This window comes from Xenopus laevis, chromosome 5L (assembly GCF_017654675.1).
Source record: "Xenopus laevis strain J_2021 chromosome 5L, Xenopus_laevis_v10.1, whole genome shotgun sequence".
Lineage (NCBI taxonomy): Eukaryota > Metazoa > Chordata > Amphibia > Anura > Pipidae > Xenopus > Xenopus laevis.
Genome location: NC_054379.1, coordinates 132,162,647 through 132,187,202, shown reverse-complemented (window position 1 = coordinate 132,187,202; position 24,556 = coordinate 132,162,647). Strand labels below are relative to the sequence as shown.

The 24,556-nt window shown below is 39.6% G+C and overlaps 1 protein-coding gene across 1 annotated transcript in view; it reads right to left on the bottom strand.

The window, feature by feature from the left end:
- Window positions 1-23,963, bottom strand: part of spsb4.L (splA/ryanodine receptor domain and SOCS box containing 4 L homeolog) — a gene marked incomplete at its 5' end in the record, with an annotated part of 90,830 nt that extends 66,867 nt beyond the window's left edge. Inside the window, 1 exon segment of the mRNA NM_001095770.1 lies at window positions 23,584-23,963.
- Between the last annotated feature and the right edge of the window lie 593 nt (window positions 23,964-24,556).

Genomic DNA, 24,556 nt, shown 5'->3' with positions numbered 1-24,556 from the left:
GCTTTCCCACGAATTGCTAAAATTGTCCATATAACTGACAGGAGGCAGGTAGTGTAGGCAGGATGAAGTCTGGCCTTGGGCATAACACAAGAGACAATACTTACTGAGAATGCAAAAATCTAGTTTTGATGAAAAGCTTTATTACAAGACCTTAAAGACAAGCATTTAAGAGATGCTACTCTCTTCTTCGGATCAAGCAGAACTGCAGAAAATGTTGACATTTTTACAGTATAAATGGACATCCCTGTACAAGTCTAAGTGAAGCATCTGGCGTAAGCGAGATAAAGTAGCTGATGCCGTGTTTTGATTGGAAAAGAAATCAATCTCTTTCATGTTATCATCAACAATTTACAGCAGGTCTGGTGAGCTAGACTTTCAGCCTGAATGAAGCACATCAAAGCAGGGCAGCAATCAGTGGGGGTACAGAATATTGGAGCCATCAGCAAAAATATTATCTGATGTAGCTATGAGACATTTTGTATGCATTTTGCCCATGGATTAGAAATATGGGCAACGTTTTACCCAGGTCTAGGGTAAAAAAAATCAGATTTAGCTTTTCTTGGTTTTTATCAGGGTTACTAGACTTGGTGAAATCTTTGCATCTTTTAGTATTTTACTCCTTGCATCCAGTTTTATGTGATATGGTTGGGTTTTCTCGTTCCTGTAGCTCTGAAAAGAGGAGTTCATCAGCATGGTGCATAGATATTCTAAGACAATTTGCAATTGGTCTTCATATTTTATTTTTTTATGGCTTTGAGTTATTTAGTTTTTTGTTCAACAGCTCTCCTGTTTGGCATTTCAGCAGCTATCTGGTTGCTATGATCTTATTTTCTCTAGCAACCAGACAGTAGTCTGCGTGAGAGACTGTAATAAATAAAGGAGGGGGGCTGATTTGGAAGATGTCATAAAAAGTAACAGTAACAACTTGTAGTGTTACAGAGCAATAGTTCTTGGCTGCCGGGGTCAGTGACCCATATTAGAAAACTGGAAAAATAAACAATGAAAACCAATTGCAAAATGGCTAGGAATAAGCCATTATATAGTAGGGATGCAACAAATCCAGGATTCGGCCTTTTTCAGATGGATTTGGCCGAATCTTTCTTCCTGGCCAAACCGAATCCTAATTTGCATATGCAAATTAGGGGTGGGGAGGTAAATCAAGTGACTTTTTGTCACAAAACAAGGAAGTAATAAAATGTTCCCCTTCCCACCCCTAATTTGTATATGCAAATTAGGATTCGGATTGGTATTCGGCCAAATCTTTCACTAAGGATTAGGGGGTTCGGCCGAATCCAAAATGTAGATTTGGTGCATCCCTATTATATAGCATACTAAAAGTTAAAGGAACAGTAATGTACTGTTGCCCTGCACTGGTACAACTGGTGTGTTTGCTTCAAAAAGACTACTATAGTTTATATAAAAAAAAGCTACTGTGTAGGGGTGGGATAGCCATTCGAGCACAAGATACTAGTGATGTGTGGGCCGGGCCCAATACCCGCGGGTCAGGCTAACCTCGCTGTTCCTTTTGTGGGTGGGTTCGGGTTGAGCTCTTCTGCCTGCTCTCCCCGTCAGTGACCTTAAGGGTAAGGCCAGACGAGGAGATTCAGGGAGGTTTTGTCGCCTGGCGACTAATCGCCACATCTTTTGCGCGACTATCTCCCCGAACTGCCTCAGCGTTTTTTCCCCATAGACTACAGCGCAACATCGCCTGCGCTAATGCACAAGCGGCGATGCGTTTTCAATGAGGCAACTCTGGGCGACTATTGAAAACGCATTGCCGCGTGTGCATTTCTAAAGCAAACACACTAGTTTTACCAGTGCAGGGAACAGTACATTATATTTTCATTACTTTAAGACACTTTCATTTTTTGGTGTTACTGTTCCTTTAACCACCCTTTTAAGGCATAAAAATCATGATTGAGAGGCCTACAGTAAACTGAAGTGATGTTGCATATGACTATTGGGGGGCCTGAGGCAAGAAATTGTGCCATCAAATCTTGCTGCAGGGCAAGCAAATGCCAGCTCAACCATCAGCACTAAGGACAATCCTCGGGTTTATACTACTATGAGATGAGTACAGCCTTGGGAAATAAAAGTGTGCTGGAATGTACTGTTCAGGCAGAATTCCTAGAAATAAATCAGCGTATAATGAGGAGTTTCCCCTTACATCACAAAACACTTGGAACTCAGGAAATGTGATGCAGAATGGAGCTCCACAAGTGGCTGCACGTTTTGTCCCAATGTTAAAATGGACTCATGGAAATGATTACGTTTTCCCAAAATACTTTGCAGTCATGGAAGGAAGGGCTCATTTAAAATTATTTCACTGAACAAAGGTACTGGGCTCCAAGTTCGCTTAAGGACAGGCATCTAAAAAGGTCACAATTGTTATGGATTGCAGGCTTCTGAATTATTTAAAGAATATGAAATAAACACGTATGAGGCCAGCAGGTGGAATGAAGAAGAAGTCATGATGCCACTACCACAGGACTCACATGTCTATGCTGAATTGTAAAAAAGAAAACAGGATGATATATGCTTGTCCCAACAGAATGGCAAGTCAATTCAGATTTGCTAATTAAAGGGATACCGTCATGGGAAATTTTTTTCAAAATTCAGTTACATTGAGAAGGAAAAATAACAGCCTGCCAAAAAGCATTTCTCTCCTAAAGTGCAGGCAGAAGTCACATGACCAGGGGCAGCTGGGAAATTGACAAAATGTCTAACCTTATTTCAGATTTCAAAATCGAATATAAAAAAGATCTGTTTGCTCTTTTAAAAAATGGATTTCAGTGCAGAATTCTGCTGGAGTAGCACTATTAACTGATGCGTTTTGAAAAAAACATGTTTTCTGATGACAGGATCCCTTTTTAGCAAAACATACCTTAAGTTGGCTTGGAATAAATACATCAGTGTGTATACAATATATTCACTCTTTTTGGAAGCATCTTATAAATTCAATTATATAGACATGGGTGCTTGAACTTGGCAATGCAGGGGTTATATTTTCTCATTTTGTCATATTGGCCTGATAGCACTGTATAGATAGCTTTTTTAATTAAAAGAATAGGTCGAATATGCTTTCAGCAAAAGTTCTATTTATTTTGCTCACACGACAAAGGGTGTATATCTGTATGTGCCCCTTTAAAGGAAAACTATACCCCCCCCGAACAATGTAGGTCTCTATAAAAAGATATGGGGGGGTTTGTGCTCTATAAAAAGATATCACATAAAACAGCTCATATGTAAAACCCTGCTTCATGTAAATACACCATTTTCATAATAATATATTTTTTTAGTGGAATGTGCCATTGGGTAATCCTAAGTAGAAAATTGCCATTTTTAAAAATAAGGGCCGTCCCCTGGGATCGTAGGATTCATGGTGCACACAAACACACCAAAGAAATCATACATGTTTGGTCACATGAGCCAATTAACAGACAGAGTTCTGTCTTTTGCTTCCACACTTCTTCCTGTTACAGTTAGAGTTGTAGTATTTCTGGTCAGGTGATCTCTGAGGCAACACACAGACATCACAAATGGTGGTTCAAGGCAAGAGATGTAAAATAGCAAGATTTACTTAAGTATATATTTGGTAAGATTCTTTAATATGCTCAAGTATTCATTTTGGGGGTATAGTTTTCCTTTAATGTACTGTGCTCACATATCCTACAGCAGAAGATTTATTTACTGTATTTTATATAATATTTACAAATAACACTGGACTAGTGCCTTCCACGTAATGTAGATAATTTGTTTCACAATAAAGGGTAAACAGAGGGGATAGTATACTGTGAATATAATTATCAACTTGCAAGAATCAAAGATGGATTCCCTCTTTTTTCCTGTTTGGCCCATTTAGCTCAAAAATATAACAGACCATCAAAAGACAGTTTATGATTTAAACAATAGGCAAAAAGTATTTTCAGCACAAACCCTATTCAACTTGTGTTGAACAAGGGGGGGTATAATGTCCCTTTAATACAGAGATCAGACACATTACTAAAGGGGCTATCTTTCCCTCAAGAGGTACAGTATCCTCTTATGTCCTAATCACTTACTTGAATGTTAAGGTGGCCATAGACGCAAAGATCTGCTCGTTTGGCAACATCGACAAACAAGCGGATCTTTCCCCGATATGCCATTAACAGGCATGGCTATATCGGGTGTGATCTGATTGTTCGGCTGTATGGCCGAACGATCCAATTACGATGTGCCGTGGGCTCCGGCGGGATCGGTCGGGTCAAAATCAAACCTGACCGATCGACCAAACGACCAATCTCCACCGGACGAAAGATGTCGGCACATGCCACACACGATCCGAAAATCGTACCAATCCTCGATTCATACGATAGGATCTGTGTGTCTATGGCCACCTTAAGTGTGTGTGGCAATTCCATGCAACAGCAATTGATTATTTTAAAGAAATGAGTGCACTACATTAGCCGGTGAAGGAGGCAATGGGGGGAGGCTGTGTTGCTACTACCACTAAAGGAAAAAGCATTATCTTGAGGCAACAGCCGCAGCAAAATGATTCATGTGCTCTTCTAAACCAGCAAGAGGGTACCTCAGATACACACAAGTATTAGCTGAGAAAGAATTGTGGGAAACCAGCAGACAACAACAAGAGCAGCACTGCAGATCTGGACATAATATATAACTGTACACAAGTGCAAATCAGATAAAAGTTAATATTTACTATTGGCCAGATAATAAAGGGCTCACTTGAACCTGGAGTATTTGTTATCCTTTGGTTAAACAGATAAGAAACCACACAGGGTGCAAACAGACTGGAGAAGAGGCCAGGGAGGTGCATAAACGTCACACAAGCTGAAGGCATAATGGAGCAAGCACATTTATCAGTGGGGATAATTGTCTCTGGGAAGGGAGTGTGGCTGAGGTATAGCAGATATAGTAGGGAGAGATGATGTCTATAGTAACAGTGGATAATAGTCTCTGGGAAGGGAGTGTGACTGTGGGATAGCAGGTATAGTAGGGAGAGATGGTGCCTATAGTAACAGTGGGATAATAGTCTCTGGGAAGGGAGTGTGACTGCGGGATAGCAGGTATAGTAGGGAGAGATGGTGCCTATAGTAACAGTGGTATAATAGTCTCTGGGAAGGGAGTGTGACTGTGGGATAGCAGATATAGTAGGAGAGATGGTGTTTATAGTAACAGTGGGATAATAGTCTCTGGGAAGGGAGTTTGACTGTGGGATAGCAGGTATAGTAGGAGAGATGGTGCCTATAGTAACAGCGAGATAATAGTCTCTGGGAATGGCTGTGGGATAGCAGGTATAGTAGGAAGATTCAAAAAGCTGGAGTTTCGTTTCTTACTTGGGCATGATCTAAATTAAGCAACGGTTCAATAGTTGTTATGGTTATATATGTAACACCATATACTACCAAAATCTGGTAAGGCAAATATTTACAGACCTTGTGAGTTCAAGCCTTGGTGGTTCAAGATTTATGTTTTATTGTGGTACCCCCAAGGCATTGTGATCTGCTTGGGTAACAGAAGGCCAGTGCCACCATCATCAGCACCACAGTTTGAGAACTAAGATAGACGGAGATTAGAGGAGTACTTCATGGTTTCTTCCTACTGCCTAGCATTCAGACTTAAAGGAGGACATGGACTCTGTGTATACAGTATACTGAGTATGTATATTCTAGTTTTTAGACACTAGGGAAAAGGAAGGAAATCATAAATATTTAAGGAATGTAACAAGTGTACCATATATTTTGCGTCTAACACCTGCTGAGATACCACTGAAGTCAACGGGAAATGTTAACAACAGTTTTTAAACAAACTGACAATCAATTGTTCCCCCCCCACCACCACAGTTGAGTTTTTTTCCATCAAAATTTAAATTTGAGATTTTTCTTAAAAACATAATCATGGAACTCCTCAACAACTTATAATATCTTATATCAGGGGCTACTGTATTCCCTATACATGCGAACACTGTGATGTAGAGGAAACCCCTATTTACCAGTTGACATTACAACATCTTTAATAAAAAATAATTCTCTTACATGAACTTAGCTAATGCTTTCACTCTTTTATTAATACCATAAGGTTAATCTCATATCTAAGGGGGTTATTTACTAAACTCCGAATGCCAAAAAATGTGTATAAAAGTATAAAACACACATTTTTCAGGATTTATTATACCCAGAGGATGGAAAAGTTTGAATCCGAAAATCCGGCATCTCAGTCCTGCCGAGTTTGCATATAGATAAGTCCCAAAGATATCTAGATCTGTGCTGGGTTTAGTGCAATTTTGTACGATTAGTTTTTTTTCATGATTTTCTTGCAAATAAAATTTTAGTGTATTAATAAATAAGGAGAAAAAACCTGTGCAAATTTGGTCGGAGTTGTTTTCAGAAAATATTTAAATTTAAATTCGGACTTTGATAACTGGGCCTCCCCATGTTGGAAAATGTAGTGCAGCAAGAGGCCTAGAAGTTTTGGTAATTTTACAATTGCCTAGTGGTGTTTATTTCAGGAAACCACGTGACTCCTGGCTACTTCCTCCTTTTAACATTAAATAGTCCCTTTCCCTAAGCTTTGCTATAACTCTCACTACGGCTCTGCCAGCTATTATTCAGATCAAAGCCAAACAACTGCACTTAACTCATTTATGTGTGCCAGGTTGGTTGCAAAAGGGAACCATGGTTTATGGGATTTACTTCTGCCAAGAATGTTAGAAGAATGTATCTATATTTGTCTCTATACTTAAAGGGGTGGTTCACCTTCAAACAACTAGCTGTTTTCACCAGAAATAACGACTTTTTCCAATGACTTTCTATTTTCTATGTGTAACTGTTTTTCTAATAATAGAAGTTTAAAGTGTAAATTTTCACTTTCTGAAGCAGCTCTGGGGGGTGGGGTCGCTGACCCTGTAACTGTTCTAAATGAATACATTTAGTTGAAACATTTCTTATCTTTGTCCCTGCTGAGCAGAATCTCTGGGTTTCATTACAGGCAGCTGTTAGACTTGATACAATAGTTGCTAATTTTCCAGAGATGCTGCTGAGAAATGTATCAACTCAATGTTGCAAAATTGTAACAGTTTAGAGTCAGCACCTGAATTACTGAGCCGTCAGACTCAAACACCAGAGACACGAACATTCAACTTTAAACTTAGATTTTGTAAAAACAGTAAAAAATAAATAATGGAAAGTAAAAAAAAAAAAAAGGTCTTTATTTCTGGGGAACAATCTAAAAACATCTGAATCGAAAAAAGTGTTTTGAAGGTGAAAAACCCCTTTAGGAAATTTTTCTGTGATAACTATAGGCCGGTGAGGCAGTTGCGCTTAGATGTGGCAGTGTCTTTAGAATCCTAAACTGAAATGAACCAAGTGAAAAACAATATTCTCTCCCATGTCAGCTTTCTAACTGGGTATGAATGCTATGGCATAATAAATATACATGTATACTCTCTATATTATTTTTAAGGGCTAACTAACACACAAGTCCCACTCACACAAAAAACATGATCGAAATAGATTCTATAATGAATGCATGCAAGCTATAGTTAGAGTTTTCACTTTAAATTATGAAACAATTCCACCAGTTTTCATTTTTTTTTGTCTTCCGGCCAGTCCTGTAACCTACGTTTTGTCGTCTCCCTCAAATGCAAGGGATGCCAGTTACGCTTACCTGCCACCATGTTTCCTTCATTCCCCCCTTTTCATAATAGTGATACAGAATTCATCAGCGTGTTTAAATAACGTTTCCAGTCCTGACAAGCTGCCGAGGAGATGAGGTAGATATCTGAGATGAAAGAGTACCATGCCCTCTCCTACACAGCTTCCGTTTGGGAATACTTGTTGGCCAGGCCCCACAGAGCAAAGACATCAGTCTGAATATTCATTGCCCTTTTAGAAGAGTCTGAAGATACAATATCTCCTTCCTGAAAGTTTTACTTTAGGCTGCTCTTTGCAGAGTAACAGTAGTATGTAGAGAGAGAATAAAGTAACTCCTCTATTCAGGAGTCCTCTATTCAGTCTTTCCAGAAAAGGACTAGGACTTGCAACAACTACTTTTTAATTGCACCCCCTAAAACCTCACGTAACCTAGCAGCCCCTAGTACACGCCACCCCCCAGGAACCCTTGGCAAGGAGATGTTGGCCTCACTACTGAGGGTTTAGTTAAAACAAAAGGTTGAATAGGGCCAAGAGAAAGTTTCAAGATAAATATAGCTAGGCTCATGGGAGGCTTAAGCATATTTCAAGTCAGTTATGAACAATAACACACAATGTCTTTGAGGCAATAGAAATCTGTCTGAGGAATGCGACGAACTAAAAATGATGCCTTGTTTAGGAGTAGTAAGCACAATAACCAACGTGTAATGGGAGCAGGATTAGAGATGGTGGAGAGAATTGTCTCCCAGATATGAGAATTGGGGGGGTCAGTAACAGAGAGGGTCTCTTGTCTTCTGTGGGAGGCTGGGGATACCAATGAGCTGAGTTGTCTTACCCAATGTCCTGTAGGATTTGCTGAATTGTAGAATTCCCAGGTGTCAAAAAGTTTAGTTCACCAACAACTAGAGGTCAAAAATAAAATTTTAATACGGACATTTCGATAAAAAAGGGGGCCACTTTCATTCAGTCCATTTATTATTTAACAGTATATTCTTATTGTCACACAGTGTTTTACCATCAAGATGATGTGTTAAGATGCCCCGAATCTCCCTACCTCCATTGACTGCACAATAAATGGAGACTAAAACACTAAAATTGCTGTGTGGGCCTTTTACCTAAAGAGACATCAGATTTGGGAAGGTCTACCAATTATACTGATCATCCAGAGGCAAACTGAGAAATCTGTAAATGCATTTAATTTTACATAATCCCTCACAACTCCATAAAATATTATCATATGTAAACCAACAATCAACCATTGGTCTCCTGCAAAAAACTCCCTTCCTTCTCACCAATGATGTACATAGATGTTACTGGGCCGCACAGCAAATAAATTTTAGGGCCCCCAACATATCCAGAGGTTGTCCTATTTTACCAATATATGTTGAAATTACACATCGTTTGGGCCTGATGGGTCCCACTATACCTACTGGGTCCCTCTGCAGCCACAGGGTCTGCTTCCTCTGTATTTACACTCTTCACCAAATGCACCAAGAACACCCCAGAACAGCCATGCTTCACTGTACATGTGCTTAAAATGCAGAATGGTAATGCAGGGTTAGCAGCTTGCATGTCTGGTCACTCTTCTAACTGGCAACTGCTCTCAGATATTTCCAACCAACACCATGCACACTTGCTTATTATGTTCCTTGCTTCAGGTCTAGAAACTAGAAATGGAGGCTGCCAACCTTGTTGGGCACAGGTATCAAGCACAGGTACGGGGGAGCAGGGCAGTTCTGGGTGGGGGTTCCTTGGTGTGGCTGTGGAGGGGGGTCTGTACAGAAGAGGTAAAAGTAAAATTCCAGACAGAGTCGTCTTCAGGCCACTGGGAGATACTTCATTGAGGTAATGTTAAAAAAGCCTATACACAAGGATTATGCAGAGTCTGTTTTGTGGCACGAGAATCTAAAACCAGCCCTGCCAGCAGATCCAAAATAGTGCAATTGCTATGAAATAACAGCGCACCAGAAAAGAAGGACTGCCGCATTTCCATTTTCTACATGTCGCCAGTTGTTATGTCTCACTCGTATTATCATTCATCAAAGCCTAAGATAACATTGGCCAGGATGTTGGTTTATTAAATGCAATTTAAACAATCATACTTGTGTTTAATTTGTATTCACAGTGACCTGGCAACTGCTTGCACAGCTCTCGCTGTATTTTCAGCTCTCACACCCTGTTGTGCTAATGAACTGGCTCCACTTACTGGACATGTTAATATTGTTATACACAAAAGCTATAAGCATACATCAAACAAAATGTATCTCCATTCAGCATGTACCACAACTCTAAACAGAAGAGGGAATACTCTCTTTTCTACAGTCTAACCTCCCGACCTGCAACCTTCTTCACTAGAATTCAGATACAAGGGTTATAGTTTAACATTACTTTAAGGATAAATAGAAGAAACCCCTGATAAACTATTACAACATAGTACTGATATGAGACCTGTTATCGAGGCCTGGGGTTTTCCAGATAAGGAAGCTTTCTGTAATTTGAATCTTCATACCTTAAATCTACAAAAAATTATTTAAACAGTAAATAATCCCGATAGGCTTGTTCTTGTTCCAATAAGGATTAATTATATCTTAGTTTGGATCAAGTACAAGGTACTGTCATATTATTACAAAGAAAAAGGAAATACTTTTTTGAAATACGATTTATTTAAAATGGAGTCTATGGGAAATGGTTGTCTTGTAATTCGGAACTGGTTTCCAGATAACAGATTCCAAACCTGTTTGTATTTTTAGCAAAGGGGTCCCTTGGAATGAGTACTCTTTCTTAAAGGGGTTGTTCACCTTCCAAACACTTTTTTGCAGTTCAGTTGTTTTTAGATTGTTCGCCATAAACTAACACTTTTCTCAATCGCTTTCCATCTTTTATTTTTTACCGTTTTCCCAAAATTGAAGATTAAAGTTTAATGTTCCTGCCGCTAGTGTTTCAGTCTGGCAGCTCAGTGGTCCAGGAGCATCTGAACGGTTACAATTTTGAAACATTTAGTTGATACATTTCTGAGCAGCATCTCTGGAGTATTAGTAACTATTGTATCAATTCTATCTAATAACAGTTGCCTTTAATGAAACTCAGGGATCCTGAGTAACAAATGAATCAATTAAATGTATCAATTTAGAACAATTGAAGAGTTGGTGACCCCCCCCAGAGCTGCTATAGAAGGTGAAAAATAAACTTCACACTTTCCAGTGGAAACAATCTGGTGAACAATCTGAAACCAACTGAACTGAAAAAAGTGTTAAGGTGAACAAACCCCTTTAAAAAAAAAAAACCTGATTCCCAAACTGCCTAGAGGGGCCAGGATTAAGGGTCATTCAGGGTGAATGGATAATTTTGGATATCCCTGGAGGGTAACCATTATAGTCATGCATTTATATATCCCAAAAAACCACATAATTAGCTAAAGGAGCCTGAGGAAAGGAGTTATGAAGCAACAGATCAGCTTAACTGTATCCTTACAGCCCTGATTCCACTTGGTCTTCTGTCTCACAACTGGAATTTTAAAATAATGTTTCTGATCAAACAGTTGGCAATGCCAGCTACGTCTAACAGACTGAAATGGGCAACAGCTGCCACACGAAACATTGTTCACTACTCCTACCATACAGTATGCTATGGAGGAGGAACGGAGATTAAATTAGACGTCAGTAAGCATTTTAGCAACGTTTTTAAAAAAACAATAATAAAGCAATAGGCTATAATAGCAAAGATATGTGTGTTGCAAATTACTATATTATCTACTATATCAACACTGCAAGATCACCCAGAAGCAACATAATGCATGTATGGGATTTGTTATCCAGAAACCCATTATCCAGAAAGCTCTGGAATATGTATGGGAAGGACTTCTCCCACAGATTCAATTTTAATCAAATAATTCACATTTTTTAAAAATTATTTCCCTTTTCTCCGTAATAATAAAACAGTACCGTTAACATAATCCCAACTAATAAGATAATAATTAATTCTTACCAAAACAATCCTATTTGGTTTAGTCAATGTTTAAATGATTTTTTTGGTTGACAATGTATGGAGATCCAAATTAAGATCCCTTATCTGGAAAACCCCAGGTCCAGAGCATTCTGGATAACAGATCCCATACCTGTATTAGGCATTAGATCTGTGATCTTGTGACTTTAAATAGTCAAGGAACTACTCTGTCACTTCTAAAGGCAGAGACACACGCTGCTATTTCGGGAGATAAGTTGCCCAGCGACAAATCGCTTCTTCTTTGTGCAACTAATCTCCCCGAACTGCCTTCCTGCCACCTAGAATGTAAATCGCCGACGGGATGGCACTCGGAACGCTTCGTTTTCCGAAGTCGTCCAAAGGAGGAAGCGATCCGAGTCCCATTGGGTCTGGGAACTCATAATTATTATACTTTCAAAGGTCTAAAGCAGTGTAAACAAAACGGCAGCAAATCAGGCGTTTGCATGGCGTAAAGTAAAACACACCTTGAAAAATTTGCTGATTATTTTACACAGCTTTTTATGCCATTTTTTTGGGCGAATTTCAGTTTACACAGCATAATAAATAGGCCTTTGTCGCTTTCCTTCCATTTCTGTGAGCAGCGAGCAAACAGTAGCAATATGTGAGAATGTAACATGACTATGAAACGAATGCGGCACCATTGAAGCAGCGAAACAAATTTGTGGTTATGAACAACTGACAGATGACGAGAGACTGAAAACAAATATGCAGTTTGCCGATGCGAAGAAAATGAAGTCTATAGTAAATGGTTTCTGGTGCAACATTGATCCTCATATGACACAGAACTTGCAGATACATGGATCTTTCATGACAGAGTGATGTACAACCTGCAGTTCTTATGCCTTATCTACAAGGCAGCCCTCTGTCAATGGAATGTTCTGCAGCTGAGCTCCTTCATCTACCCTGTCAATCTTCATCACCTAATCTTTCTCTGTGTAAGGTAGCCAAGGGTAAAAACCAACCATCATGCTGTATGGCACTGGCTCCTGAACTTCTCAAATTCTATAAATGACTTCCAACAGATTTAGAAACATGAGAAATCCATGATAGCACAAGAGAACTAAAGGCGGCCATACATGGATTTCCGCTCGTTTGGCGATGTCGCCAAACAAGGGGATCTCTCCCCGATATGCCCAGCTTGAGGTGGGCAATATCGGGCTGATATCGTAGAAATAACGAATGGTAATGGGCGGTCGGATCGCGCCACATCAAGGAACAGATGCGGCCACGATCCGACAGGATTTTTAGTCCCATCCGATCGAGATCTGAGATCTGGCCAACTTTCGGACAGATCTCGATCGGGGAAGTCCGTCGGGGGGGGGCCCATACAGGGGCCACTAAGCTGCCAACTCGGTCTGTCGGCAGCTTTTATCGGCCCGTGTATGGCCACCTTAAGGGTACTTGACCAGCATCAATTTAAAGAATTGCATTTGTAGAATAGGATGCACTAGGTACAGATTCTACACAAACACAACAGGCTTTTTTGGGGGCATAACACCTTTAAATTAACATTTAGTATGATGTACAGAATGATATTCTCAGACACTTTGCAACTGGTTTTCACTGTTTATTATTTGTGGCTTCTGAGTAATTTAGCTTTTTATTCAGCAGCTCTCCAGGTTAAATTTTCAGCAATCTGGTTGCAAGGGTCCAAATCATCCTAGCAACCATGCATTGACTTGAATAAGAGACCAGAATATGAAGGAACAGTAACACCAAAAAATTAAAGTGTTTAAAGGAGTGTCAATATAATGTACAGTACTGTTGCCCTGCACTGGTACAACTGGTGTTTTTGCTACAGAAACACTACTTTACTTTATATAAACAAGCTGCTGTGTAGCCATGGGAGCAGCCATTCAAGAACAGGATACACAGTAGATAACAGATAAGTTCTGAAGAATCCCATTGTATACCACAGAGCTTATCTTATGTGCTCTGCCTTTTCTCCTTTTTCAGCTTTGAATGGCTGCCCCATGGCTACACAGCAACTTGTTTATATAAACTATAGTATACTTTCTGAAGCAAAAACACCAGTTGTACCAGTGTAGGGCAACAGTACATTATATGTTCATTACTTTAATTTTTTTGGTGTAACTGTTCCTTTAAGAGAGGGCCTGAATATAAATATGAGTAATAAAATGTAGCAATAACAATAAATCTGTAGCCTTACAGAGCATTTATTTTTTTTAGATAGGGTCAGTGAAAGCTGGAAAAAAGTCAAATAATTATAAAAAAAAACTAAGAAAAAAATGAAGGACAATTTAACGGTTATTTAGAATTAGCAATTATATAACATAGTGGACCTGTCACCCAGACACAAAAATCTGTATAATAAAAGTCCTTTTCAAATTAAACATGAAATCCAATTTCTATTTTTTATTAAAGCATTCATAGCTGTTGTGAGATCATTTAAAAATCTCAGCTGTCAATCAAATATTGTTTGGCACTCCTCTATGCCATGGGCATAGAGGCGGGGCAGACAATTACTTTCACTTTCCATTCAGCACTTCCTAGATGTCACTGCTCTCCCAATATTTCCCCGTTCTTTTAACCATTTAATTGTGTAGCCAGGGCATGGACATAGGGTCCCCCATTCTGGTGCACAAACAAGATTCTAAGATGATGCAAGACTTGTCTTAATAACAGTGTCCACAAAATGGCTCCTGCCTGTTTGCTATAATTATGAATTCCCAGTCTGTAGGAAACAAGATTCAAATAATTTATATAGTGTAATTAAGGTTCATTTTGCTTGACTATTGTGATAAAATGGGATTTTGAATAATTTTCTTTGGGTGACGGGTCCCCTTTAAATGTAACTTAAGGTGAACCATTCCTTTAAAAAGGGTGCTGCTTACACATGTCTGGGTATGGCAGATAATGAACTCGAATAGAAAAAGAGTTTCGATATAAATGATCAAATAAAACAGGGAATGGTCATGTGCATACCTTGGATTGATTCAACTTAGCTGAACCGAGATCCTGCAGATATTATTTTATAGAATGCCAGTATACCCCCAGCCATATGTGATGTGAGGATGTGCAGCAATCACGTCCCTATACAAACAATTTAATGAACTTATTAACATGTATTCTGCTTGAACACAAGTAGCCATGACATGACCGATTCTGATGAATTATTAAAGAACCAGCAGTATCTTAAAAGCCTCATCTCAAATGTGCCAACCCAAAGCTTTCCAGAGTCTTATGAAATAACCTACCGTTTACAGCTGTCGGTAGGACTCTGGGAGTTGCCCACCTAATAAAATAATAAATCAAGAATATAACCTGAGGATTCCCATGTTTGGCCATAAGGGATACATGTCAAGAAATGGACAGAAAGGTGACACCACACAAAGTATTACATCAGTTTTGTTACATTAAAGTCACAGCAGGAAATAAGGATGGAGATCAGATATTCAGTAATACATAAAGGTGAGGGGCCAGATATTCTTTTTCGGGTGTAACGTAAACTGTCTGAGAAAACCCCTCTGGGGCAGGTTATAATAAGATTGTTTGAAAACATTCTTCAAAGTCATGTTATTTATGTGTGTAAGGGTTGCAAGGGTTTCCTCTTTCATAGCACTTTACAACTAAATGTGAATGGTAAGAAGAGCCTCCTTTGCTAACAATACTTCCCTTCCTTCACTCAGACTGCAGACATTCACTGTACAGAGAAGCAAATTAACCTTCCCTCTCTGCAATAACACCCACAAATGTACACTAACACTATCTCCCCATGCAGCCATGCTCTGTGAAATTCACACCATTTCCAATTTGCTAATCCCGCTTTCCAATAACTCAGATCTGAAGGCCCAGGAAAAAGGACTCCGTCGGGACTCGGGAGAATCAGTTTTGCCTTCCAGAAAGGCTGAGCTGTTTTTTGCCTCAATGAGCACACGTCAAGGTTCCTTTATTGGCTTCTCCTAGAACCAGAACCATTACTATGTATCATTCTCACTCAGCTAGAGCTGGCATGAGAAATTGGCATTCCATTTATGTCAAAGCAATATCAAAGAGAGATGTTTCAGCCACTGAACTTCATTTAATCTGTTTCTTTGGCTGAAACTGCCAACACCATAATCCAGTGCATGTTATGAAGGGATAGTTCACACAATAAAATCCATAACTATTATCCCAAATATAATCTTTTTTAATGCAAATTCTACACTGATTGTGTGGTGCTGTTTGTCATTGGTATCTTCCCATTTACTAGGCCCATTTCAGGTATTAATGCCGCCTCCCCCGTCGCTCTTACCTTCAGATCGCCGACGAGGGTCGGTGGGGGCTGCATCTCTAGCACAGAGAGCAAAATTGCATTCTCAGTGTTAGAAAAGCTGAATTTCCGGTTTAATACCAAAAAAATTGGCTCTTATGGGCAGATTTATCAAAGGTCAAAGTGAAAATTTGAAAAAATCTAATTTCGAGCTAATTTTTGTGTACTTCGGCTAGGGAATAGTCCAAATTTGATTTGAATTTGAAAAAAATGTACGGTCTCTTTGACCGACTATTCGCCATCTAAAACCTGCCGAATTGCTGTTTTAGCCTATCGGGACCTCCTAGAACCTATTTGGAGTCAAATCTAAGTATTTTTTTGGGAAAAACTTTGAATCGTATGATTATTACTTCGATTCATACAATTCAAATTAGATCAAATAGGGACCTATTCAGTCAAAAACTGACCTATTGGGCCAAAAAAAACCTTGAATTTAATTTCGGTTGGTCTTTTTGAATTCAAATTTTTTTGAATTCGAAATTCGACCCTTGGTAAATCTGCTTTTTGCCACCCCTGGTAACTTCTGGGGAGCTGCCGCCTGAGTTCTCACCTTGCCTTATGGCAGAAATGCCCCTGCCAGTTACATAAATGACAAGTCACCATACAGGAATCAGGAGAGACCTACTGAGCTTCCAGCTAATGCCAACCCCAGTAAAATTGCCCTTAGGCTTACAGCACATCAAACATGTTAATGCCCCATGTATTTTATCCTTTCCACCCTCAAGGGCTTACATACTAAAGAGCTAATGGATCAGAATGTGAATGGTTGAGTCAGCTCAGGCTGGACCCAAGTTTCATTATGCTGCAACTCACACTGACATTGGCAGATGGAAAAATTCAGTTGCAGCATGGACTTTGATCATTCCCATGGACCCTAATAATCAGCTGATGCACTCCAACCCAATCAGAAAGCCCAAGTCTCATATGAAAACAGCATTTCCCTAAAAAAATTATTTTGTTTTTAGCCAATAAACATGGCTAGGACAGCTGTTCCCTGCAACAACTAGACTAAATAGTTCTAGTACTGTAATAGTTCAGCACTGTATAAAACTGTGTAGAATGCACTGTTGCTCTTCTAGGGAGGTTTTAAATAAAGGTTCTAAAGTAATGAAAATATAATGTAGTGTTGCCCTGCACTGGTACACCAAGTGTGTTCGCTTCAAAAACTCTACTATAGTTTATAATACAGGTATGGGACCTGTTATCCAGAATGCTCGGAACCTTTTTTTTTTTTTTTTTTTGGAAAAAAGTGTTTGGAAGGTGAACAACAATAGGCTGGGGTTGCTTCCAATAAGGATTAATTATAGCTTAGTTCAAGATCAAGTATAAGCTACGGTTTTATTATTACCAAGAAAAAGGAAATTATTTTTTAAAAATTTGGATTATTTGGATAAAATGGAGTCTATGGGAGATGGCCTTTCCGTAATTCTGAGCTTTCTGGATAACAGATCCCATACCTGTACAAGCTGCTGTGTAGCCATGGGGGCAGCTGAAAAAGGAGAAAAGGCACAGGACACACAGTAGATAACAGATAAGTTCAGAAGAATCATATTGCATACTACAGAGTTTATCTTCTATCTACTGAGTATCTTGTGCTTGAATGGCTGCCCCATAGCTACACAGCAGCTTGTTAATATAAGCTGTAGTTGTGTTTCTATAGCATACACACCAATTTTACTAGTGGAGGGCAGCAGTACACTAAATTGTCATTCCTTTACAATACTTCCATTTTTTTGGTGTTACTGTTCCTTTAAGGCACAAGCACCCAGAGTGCCAGTAAGAGTCTAGAGCGCATTGCAAAGTCACGGTTTGTTTTTCCCTGGAAGTACTAGCCGTTAGCAATATGTTGCTGGAACACTGGTCCTTTTATAGAAAGCAGAACTCTCCTGGGCAAAGAAAATACAAATTGCTTTCATAAAAACAGGAAGACATAACTACACTGTGCAGGGATAGACCACTTGCTTTCTAATGAATCTTTTATTATTTGCACTGGCTAGTAGAGATAATATATTGACAAATTTCAGGTGACTAAAAACAAAGTACTGGTTGTTACCTGTTATCTAGAATTCTCGGATCCTGGAGTTTTACAGATAACGGACCTTTCTGTAATTTGGATCTTTTATTAAATCTAGTAGAAATGCATCTGAACATTAAAATGGTTGTTCACCTTTAAATTAACTGTTAGTATGATGTAGAGAGTGATATTCTGAGACAATTTGGAATTGGTTTTCAATTTTTATTATTTGTGGTTTTTGAGTTATTTAGCTTTTTATTCAGCAGCTCTCTAGTTTGCAATTTCAGCCATCTGGTTGCTAGGGTGCAAATTACCCTAGCAACCATACAAGGATGTGAAAAAGATACTGGAATATGAATAGGAGAGGCCTGAATAGAAAGATGAGTAATAAAAAGTAGCAATAATATTACATTTGTAGCCTTACAAAGCATTTGTTTTTTAGATGGGGTCAGTGACACACATTTGAAAGCTGGAAAGAGTCAGAAGAAGAAGGCAAATAATTCAAAAACTATAATAAAAAGAAAAAATGAAGGCCAATTGAAAAGTTGCTTAGAATTAGCCATTCCATAAAATACCAAAAGTTAACTTAAAGTTGAACCACCCCTTTAAATAAACCCAATAGGCTGGTTTTGCTTCCAATAAGGATAATTATACCTTTGTTTGGATCAAGTACAAGATAATGTTTTATTATTACAGAGAAAAACTACATAATTTTAAAAAAAAATTGGATAAAAGGGAGTCTACGGGAGACCGCCTTTCCATAATTCTGAGCTTTGTTAATAACGGGTTTCCGGATAACGGATCTCATACCTCTACCTCCCCATAATTGAAAGCAAATCATAGATTTTTCTAAAGACTGCTGATACTGAATGTGATTAACAAATCACAAATAAGAGACTCTAGATAAACATTCAGCTGTATTTTCTAAAGGCAAAGTATATTCTTAATCTCCCATTTCATTTGTGCAATTAGACAGTAAATGATAAGAGGCAAGCGTATTGTCTGCACAATCCATTATTTTCAGACTATTTGCATTGCCACCTATGAAGAAGTGCTCTCATAATTACCTGTGCAGCATATCCTAGCATACACTTACAGCATCCCCTTTTGTTCTCAAATAGTTAGTGTTGTAGCATTTATCAACATTCATTTATCTGCCACTTACCTCCTTGACTGTCAAGATCCCCCTGCAAGGATGCAGAATCCTGAATGGCCTTTATAGTTTTTCAGATATACTACTTTCAATACCCTCTTCCAAGTCATTAAAGACCAAATTGAATAAGAGTGGACCCAATACGGATCCCCACTAAGAACCCTTTTTCACGTAGAGTCATGTGAAACACTGTCTACATGACAATTTACTACTATCATTAAAGCATATTTATAAAGTGCCAACAAACTCTGCAGCGCTGCACAATAGAACGGGTGGCTACATCAACACAATTTCCTACTAATACTGATTGATAGTGGAGGCAAAGGGGTACTACGCAACAAAGCTTACAATCTAAAAGCACTGTCATGGAATAAAAATCTTCTAGCTCTTCCATTGGAATCCATGTATTATATCACAATGGGTCCTGCCTGGCTGAAATCCACTGACCCTGTTGCCAAGTAGAAAAGAACTGACAGTTTAGATACGGGCAGAATTTGCCAACAAAAACACAGTGATATCTTAAACTTCTGGGCATCCCGCCTTCTGCATTGGTTCTGTAGAACAGGTGAGCAGAGCGAACACGGTCACTAATTACAGTAATCAAATAATAATTTTCTAATACAATAATTAAAATCCCTTCCGTTTCATTCACCCAGCAAAGCATCCCACACCCGCAGCGATGGAGAATTATGCACGCTACATTTCCAGATGAAATTGCAACCATAAATGACACATTTCTGCCAAAACGATTCCGCCCAGATTTACGACTGTCAGGAAAATGTATTGTCACAATAAATATTGCGTGTTGGCGGAGAAGCCAGTCGATACCCCCATAAATGTGTTATGTTTATCCGTCATGTTGATGAATGTATGTGTGCGTAGATCAGGCAACTCCATATTAATATTTATATACACCATCTGTATGCGTATCCTTCATATACACAAATAGCAGCACAATTCACTGGCTGTAGGACCACTCTTTGTGCAGTCAGTCTAATCTCCTCTCATCTCTTTATTTCCTTAATCCAAACCAGCTGGGCCCTTGCCAGTTGCTGGCAGTCAGTGTGGGTACCTGGCAGTACCAGTAGAACTCACATGCATGACCTAAGCCTTAAATGTGTTCAGTGATTAGTGTTTATTGCTGTCCAACTAGAGGCCCGCAGTCCAGATGGGGCCCTCCATGAGATTTATTTGGCCCTCAGACTGTTTAAAAGCTCCACCGACCTCTGCATGATGGAGAATTTGTTCTGGACCCCAAACTTGAAGAATAGTAGGGATGCACCGAATCCAGGATTTGCATATGCAAATAAGGGGAGGGAAATCGCGTGAGTTTTTGTCAAGGAAGTAAAAAATGTTTTCCCCTTTCCCCCCCATATGCAAATTAGGATTCAGATTCAGTTCGGTATTCTGCCAAATCTTTCGCAAAGGATTCTGGAGTTGCAAGAATTCTGATTTTTAAAAATGATTTTCTTTTCCTCTATAACAATAATAATAAAGTTGTACCTTTGTAACTGATCACAACTAAGATATTATTAATCCTTATTGGTGGCAAAACCATCCTATTGGGTTTATTTAATATTCAAACAATTTTCTTAGAAGATTCAAAGGACACCTGAAATAGGATAAATGAAAAAACCCTAACATTGTAGGCAATTATGAGTAATATATGGTGTTGCTTTTACATGGTGTTAAAAAGTAATATTATGTTTAAAAATAGCCCCTTTATTAGAGCTTCCTATAGATGAGCTCAGGTCCCTGTTTCATATGAGGTGTGGGCGTATCCTAATGGTCCCTGCCAGAAGCAATGTAGGAGGGAGACAGGACACCAATACATGCTTCAGTTCCCTATCAGGTCCTGCTTGCTGCTGATTGGTTCCTAGGCTATAGTGCAGTAAGCCGAGTGCTGCCAGCATCCCTGCACAGCCTGGGATTTTAGGGAGCAGGAAGTGGAACAGAAGGGAGGGATTATTAGTGTTTATGCAGAAATATTCAACAAATCAGCCGGAAACACTACTTTTTTAAGCACTATTCTTCTATATCTAATTGAGTAAATGTCTCCTTTAAGGTATGGAGATCAAATTATGGAAAGATCCCTTATCCGGCAAAACCCCAGGTCCCGCACCTTCTGGATAAAGGGTCCCATACCTGTAATAAGCAGTGTCGTCTACAGTATAAGCAGATGCAACTTTCCAAACATGTCTCCGATGATCCAACTACAGGTATGGGATCCGTTATCCGGAAACCCGTTATCAAGAATGCTCCGAATTACAGAAAGGCCGTCTCCCATAGATTCCATTTTATCCAAATATTTCAACATTTTTAAAAACAGTTTCCTTTTTCTCTGTTATAATAAAACAGTACCTTGTACTTGATCCCAACTAAGATATAATTAATCCTTATTGGAAGCAAAACCAGCCTAATGGGCTTTTTTAATGTTTACATGATTTTCTAGTAGACTTAAGGTATGAAGATCCAAATTACAGAAAGATCCATTATCCGGAAAACTCCAGTTCCCTAACATTTTGGATAACATACCTGTATTTCGGTAACACCTTGTTGATGATCAATACTGTTTCCAGATCTTGCACTTCCACTCACTCTCTGATGAAAGCTTTTATACTTTCTTACCCTTCAAATCCCTTTTCTGCAGTTTTTGGTACCCAGCTGGATAAGCATGTGCCACAAACACACACACACATAATACATACACACACAATATTGCTGTTACAAAAACTTGTATTTATCCAACCTAATGGCATCACTTTTCCCCTGGGTACATAAAGATACATAAATGATGCATGCTGGCGGGACTATAGTGTTGTATTACCTTCAAGGGCCAAACAGCTGGCTCAGCAATGTGCTGGGCGCCTCATGCCTCAGGCTTAGTTGCTTATTTGCTCCAGGCAAATTTACGACACTCTGGAAATCTGAAGGATAAACAAAAAAGAGCCACGTTCCGGAATGGTCACTGCTGCCCCAGTCTATCTGCATTATGTACAGGGAATTTGCACCATATACAAGTATCCAACTGAAATTGCAACAGTAAACAAACCACATCAAGCAACTTTGCAGACAGTTTCCACCTTCGTGGAGACTCAGACGTGTTATGTGCAGCAATTATCTGGGAAGAACCACTGCAGAGATCATAAACATTCTCCCAAAGAAATGTTATCTTCACTATCCACCCTGTTGCAGTAATGCGGGGCAAGCCAATTAACACAGATATAGATATATATATATATATATATATATATATATATATATATATATATATATATATATATATATATATATATTTATATCCAGAACCAAAGCGAGCACTCTCAGGTCTTATTAGTCCAAAAAAAGGGCTTTTTTGCTGATAGCACCCAGGCAAATAATTAATACAGCAGATTACAAGTTGTGCAGGCTCTTCACGGATTCTATATATATGTATATATAATATGAGAATGGGAAGTATGCATGAATGAAACACACAAATAGAAAGCACAACAAGAGGCCGAGATGGTAAATAAATTGGGTGAATCTGCTGACAATCTCATCCTGAGATGTTAAGCTAAAGACAAAGGCTCACCGCACTGCTTGCACTCACATACACAAAGGATCTGGGTGTTTAGATTAGACTAGCATGCTGAGCAATGATTTGGGAAGGGGGTGTCTACGGGTGCCCCCGTCAGGATCAACCTAAGGGCTTTCATATATTGAGAACATCCCATGTTATGCCATATAGGTCCAGTAGATGGCTCTCTACAGTGGTCTATTCCCTACAATCAATAGGCCAATTCTTTATAAGCTCTTACAGTACATAAAAAAAAAATGTGTGTTTAGAACGTGGCTGTTCAACATCCTTCCCTCCTGCTGTTGTTGTTACACTAGTACACTGTTTACGGAAGATGTGAGTTGTAGTGCAATAAACGTATTGACGGTCACATGGATTTAGATACACAGCTGGTTCTCCCCCTTTATGACAGAGACATATGTTATTATGCACCCAGCATGAAAGCAATCATTAGACTGCACCCCTGCACCTCCTCTAGTTTGACTTCATCACATCCAGGCGGCTGAATACAAAACTTGTGTATTTCTGAAGGTTGTTGCAAATCCATGATATAAATATGAATGAAGGAGTGTGAGCTTAGAGTCCTAGTCTTTACACAAACATCAATGTGTGCAATGTATTATCCCCCTGTGACTGATTACTATAATACAGTGGGATTCTTTATATATATATATATATATATATATATATATATATATATATATATCTATACACACTACACTTTAGTATTTATCATTGTTCAAGAAAAGTAGATATAGCTGCAAACAAGTGCCCCCCCCCCCCCCCTACATGGTTGAAGGGCAGCCTAGCTCCCCCCGAGCAATAATAAGTTCATGGAGTCCGTCTGTACCGCAGCTTGAGAACTGAGCGGTTTCATCTGAGCGAGAGGAGCCGCCGGCGCATCCCATTGTTTCATAGGGGGTCGGTACGTACCTCAGAGCGAGAGATCCATGCAGCTGCTGCCGGGATGATATTATAGAGCCACAATGTCCGGTCTAATCCAAAGCAAAGGGAACAAGGGCCAATATACGTCCCAGATGTAGCGAGGGGGCAGAAGGGACGCGAGGGTCTTTCATTAGCACCAGCTCTCTATAAGTTACTCCAGTAGTGAGTACAACACACACACTGCTCGCCCGAGCACCGCTACAACAACCTCCTCCTTCTATGAGCTCCGAATGTAAAGGAAAGCGATCAGCCATTCAGCAACGAATCCCCGTCCCTTCATCCCTTCTCCTTCCCGCTTTGTGTTCAGAGATTGCGCCCCTCAGCTCCACCGTGCGGGAGACACAGCCCAGATGGGAAGAGCCTTGTGCTGCTGCTTCCGAGCCAGTGCCCCATCCTGCAAGCTGATCCCTGCTGACCTCATCAGTCACAACCAACTAGTCCAATGGCCGGGGAATCCTGAACACGCGGACACGCCCCTCTCTGCCTCCTCTCCCGGCGCACACAATGGAACGAGCCCACCAGCTGCTGCTGCCGAAACTGAGAGCGAGATCCTTGCGCTGCTGGTGGCACTGGGGCTGCTGATCTGCCATTGTCATGCGACGAGCCTCTGGGGCCTGAATCTCTTTCTTACTAATTTTCCTTTTGGAAGTCAAATTCCTGCCCAGCTGCGGCGATGTCAATGGCAAACTGGAACTTGTTTGCGGGCTCAATAGGCCTGTCCTTTTGTACTCAATGATTGTGTGAGGAGCTGCTGTCACACTGTATAATGAAATAATCCCAATCATTGGAGTTTTAATGCTATGCTAATCCCAGAAATAACCAGTAACTCAAAGATTGCTCTTAGTGATGTCATCAGTCATATTAAGTGCTTAGTGATGTCATCAGTCATATTAGGTGCTTAGTGATGTCACTTGACTCAATGGCAGTCTAGAGCTGGCCATAGATGTTGAGATTTTTAAAA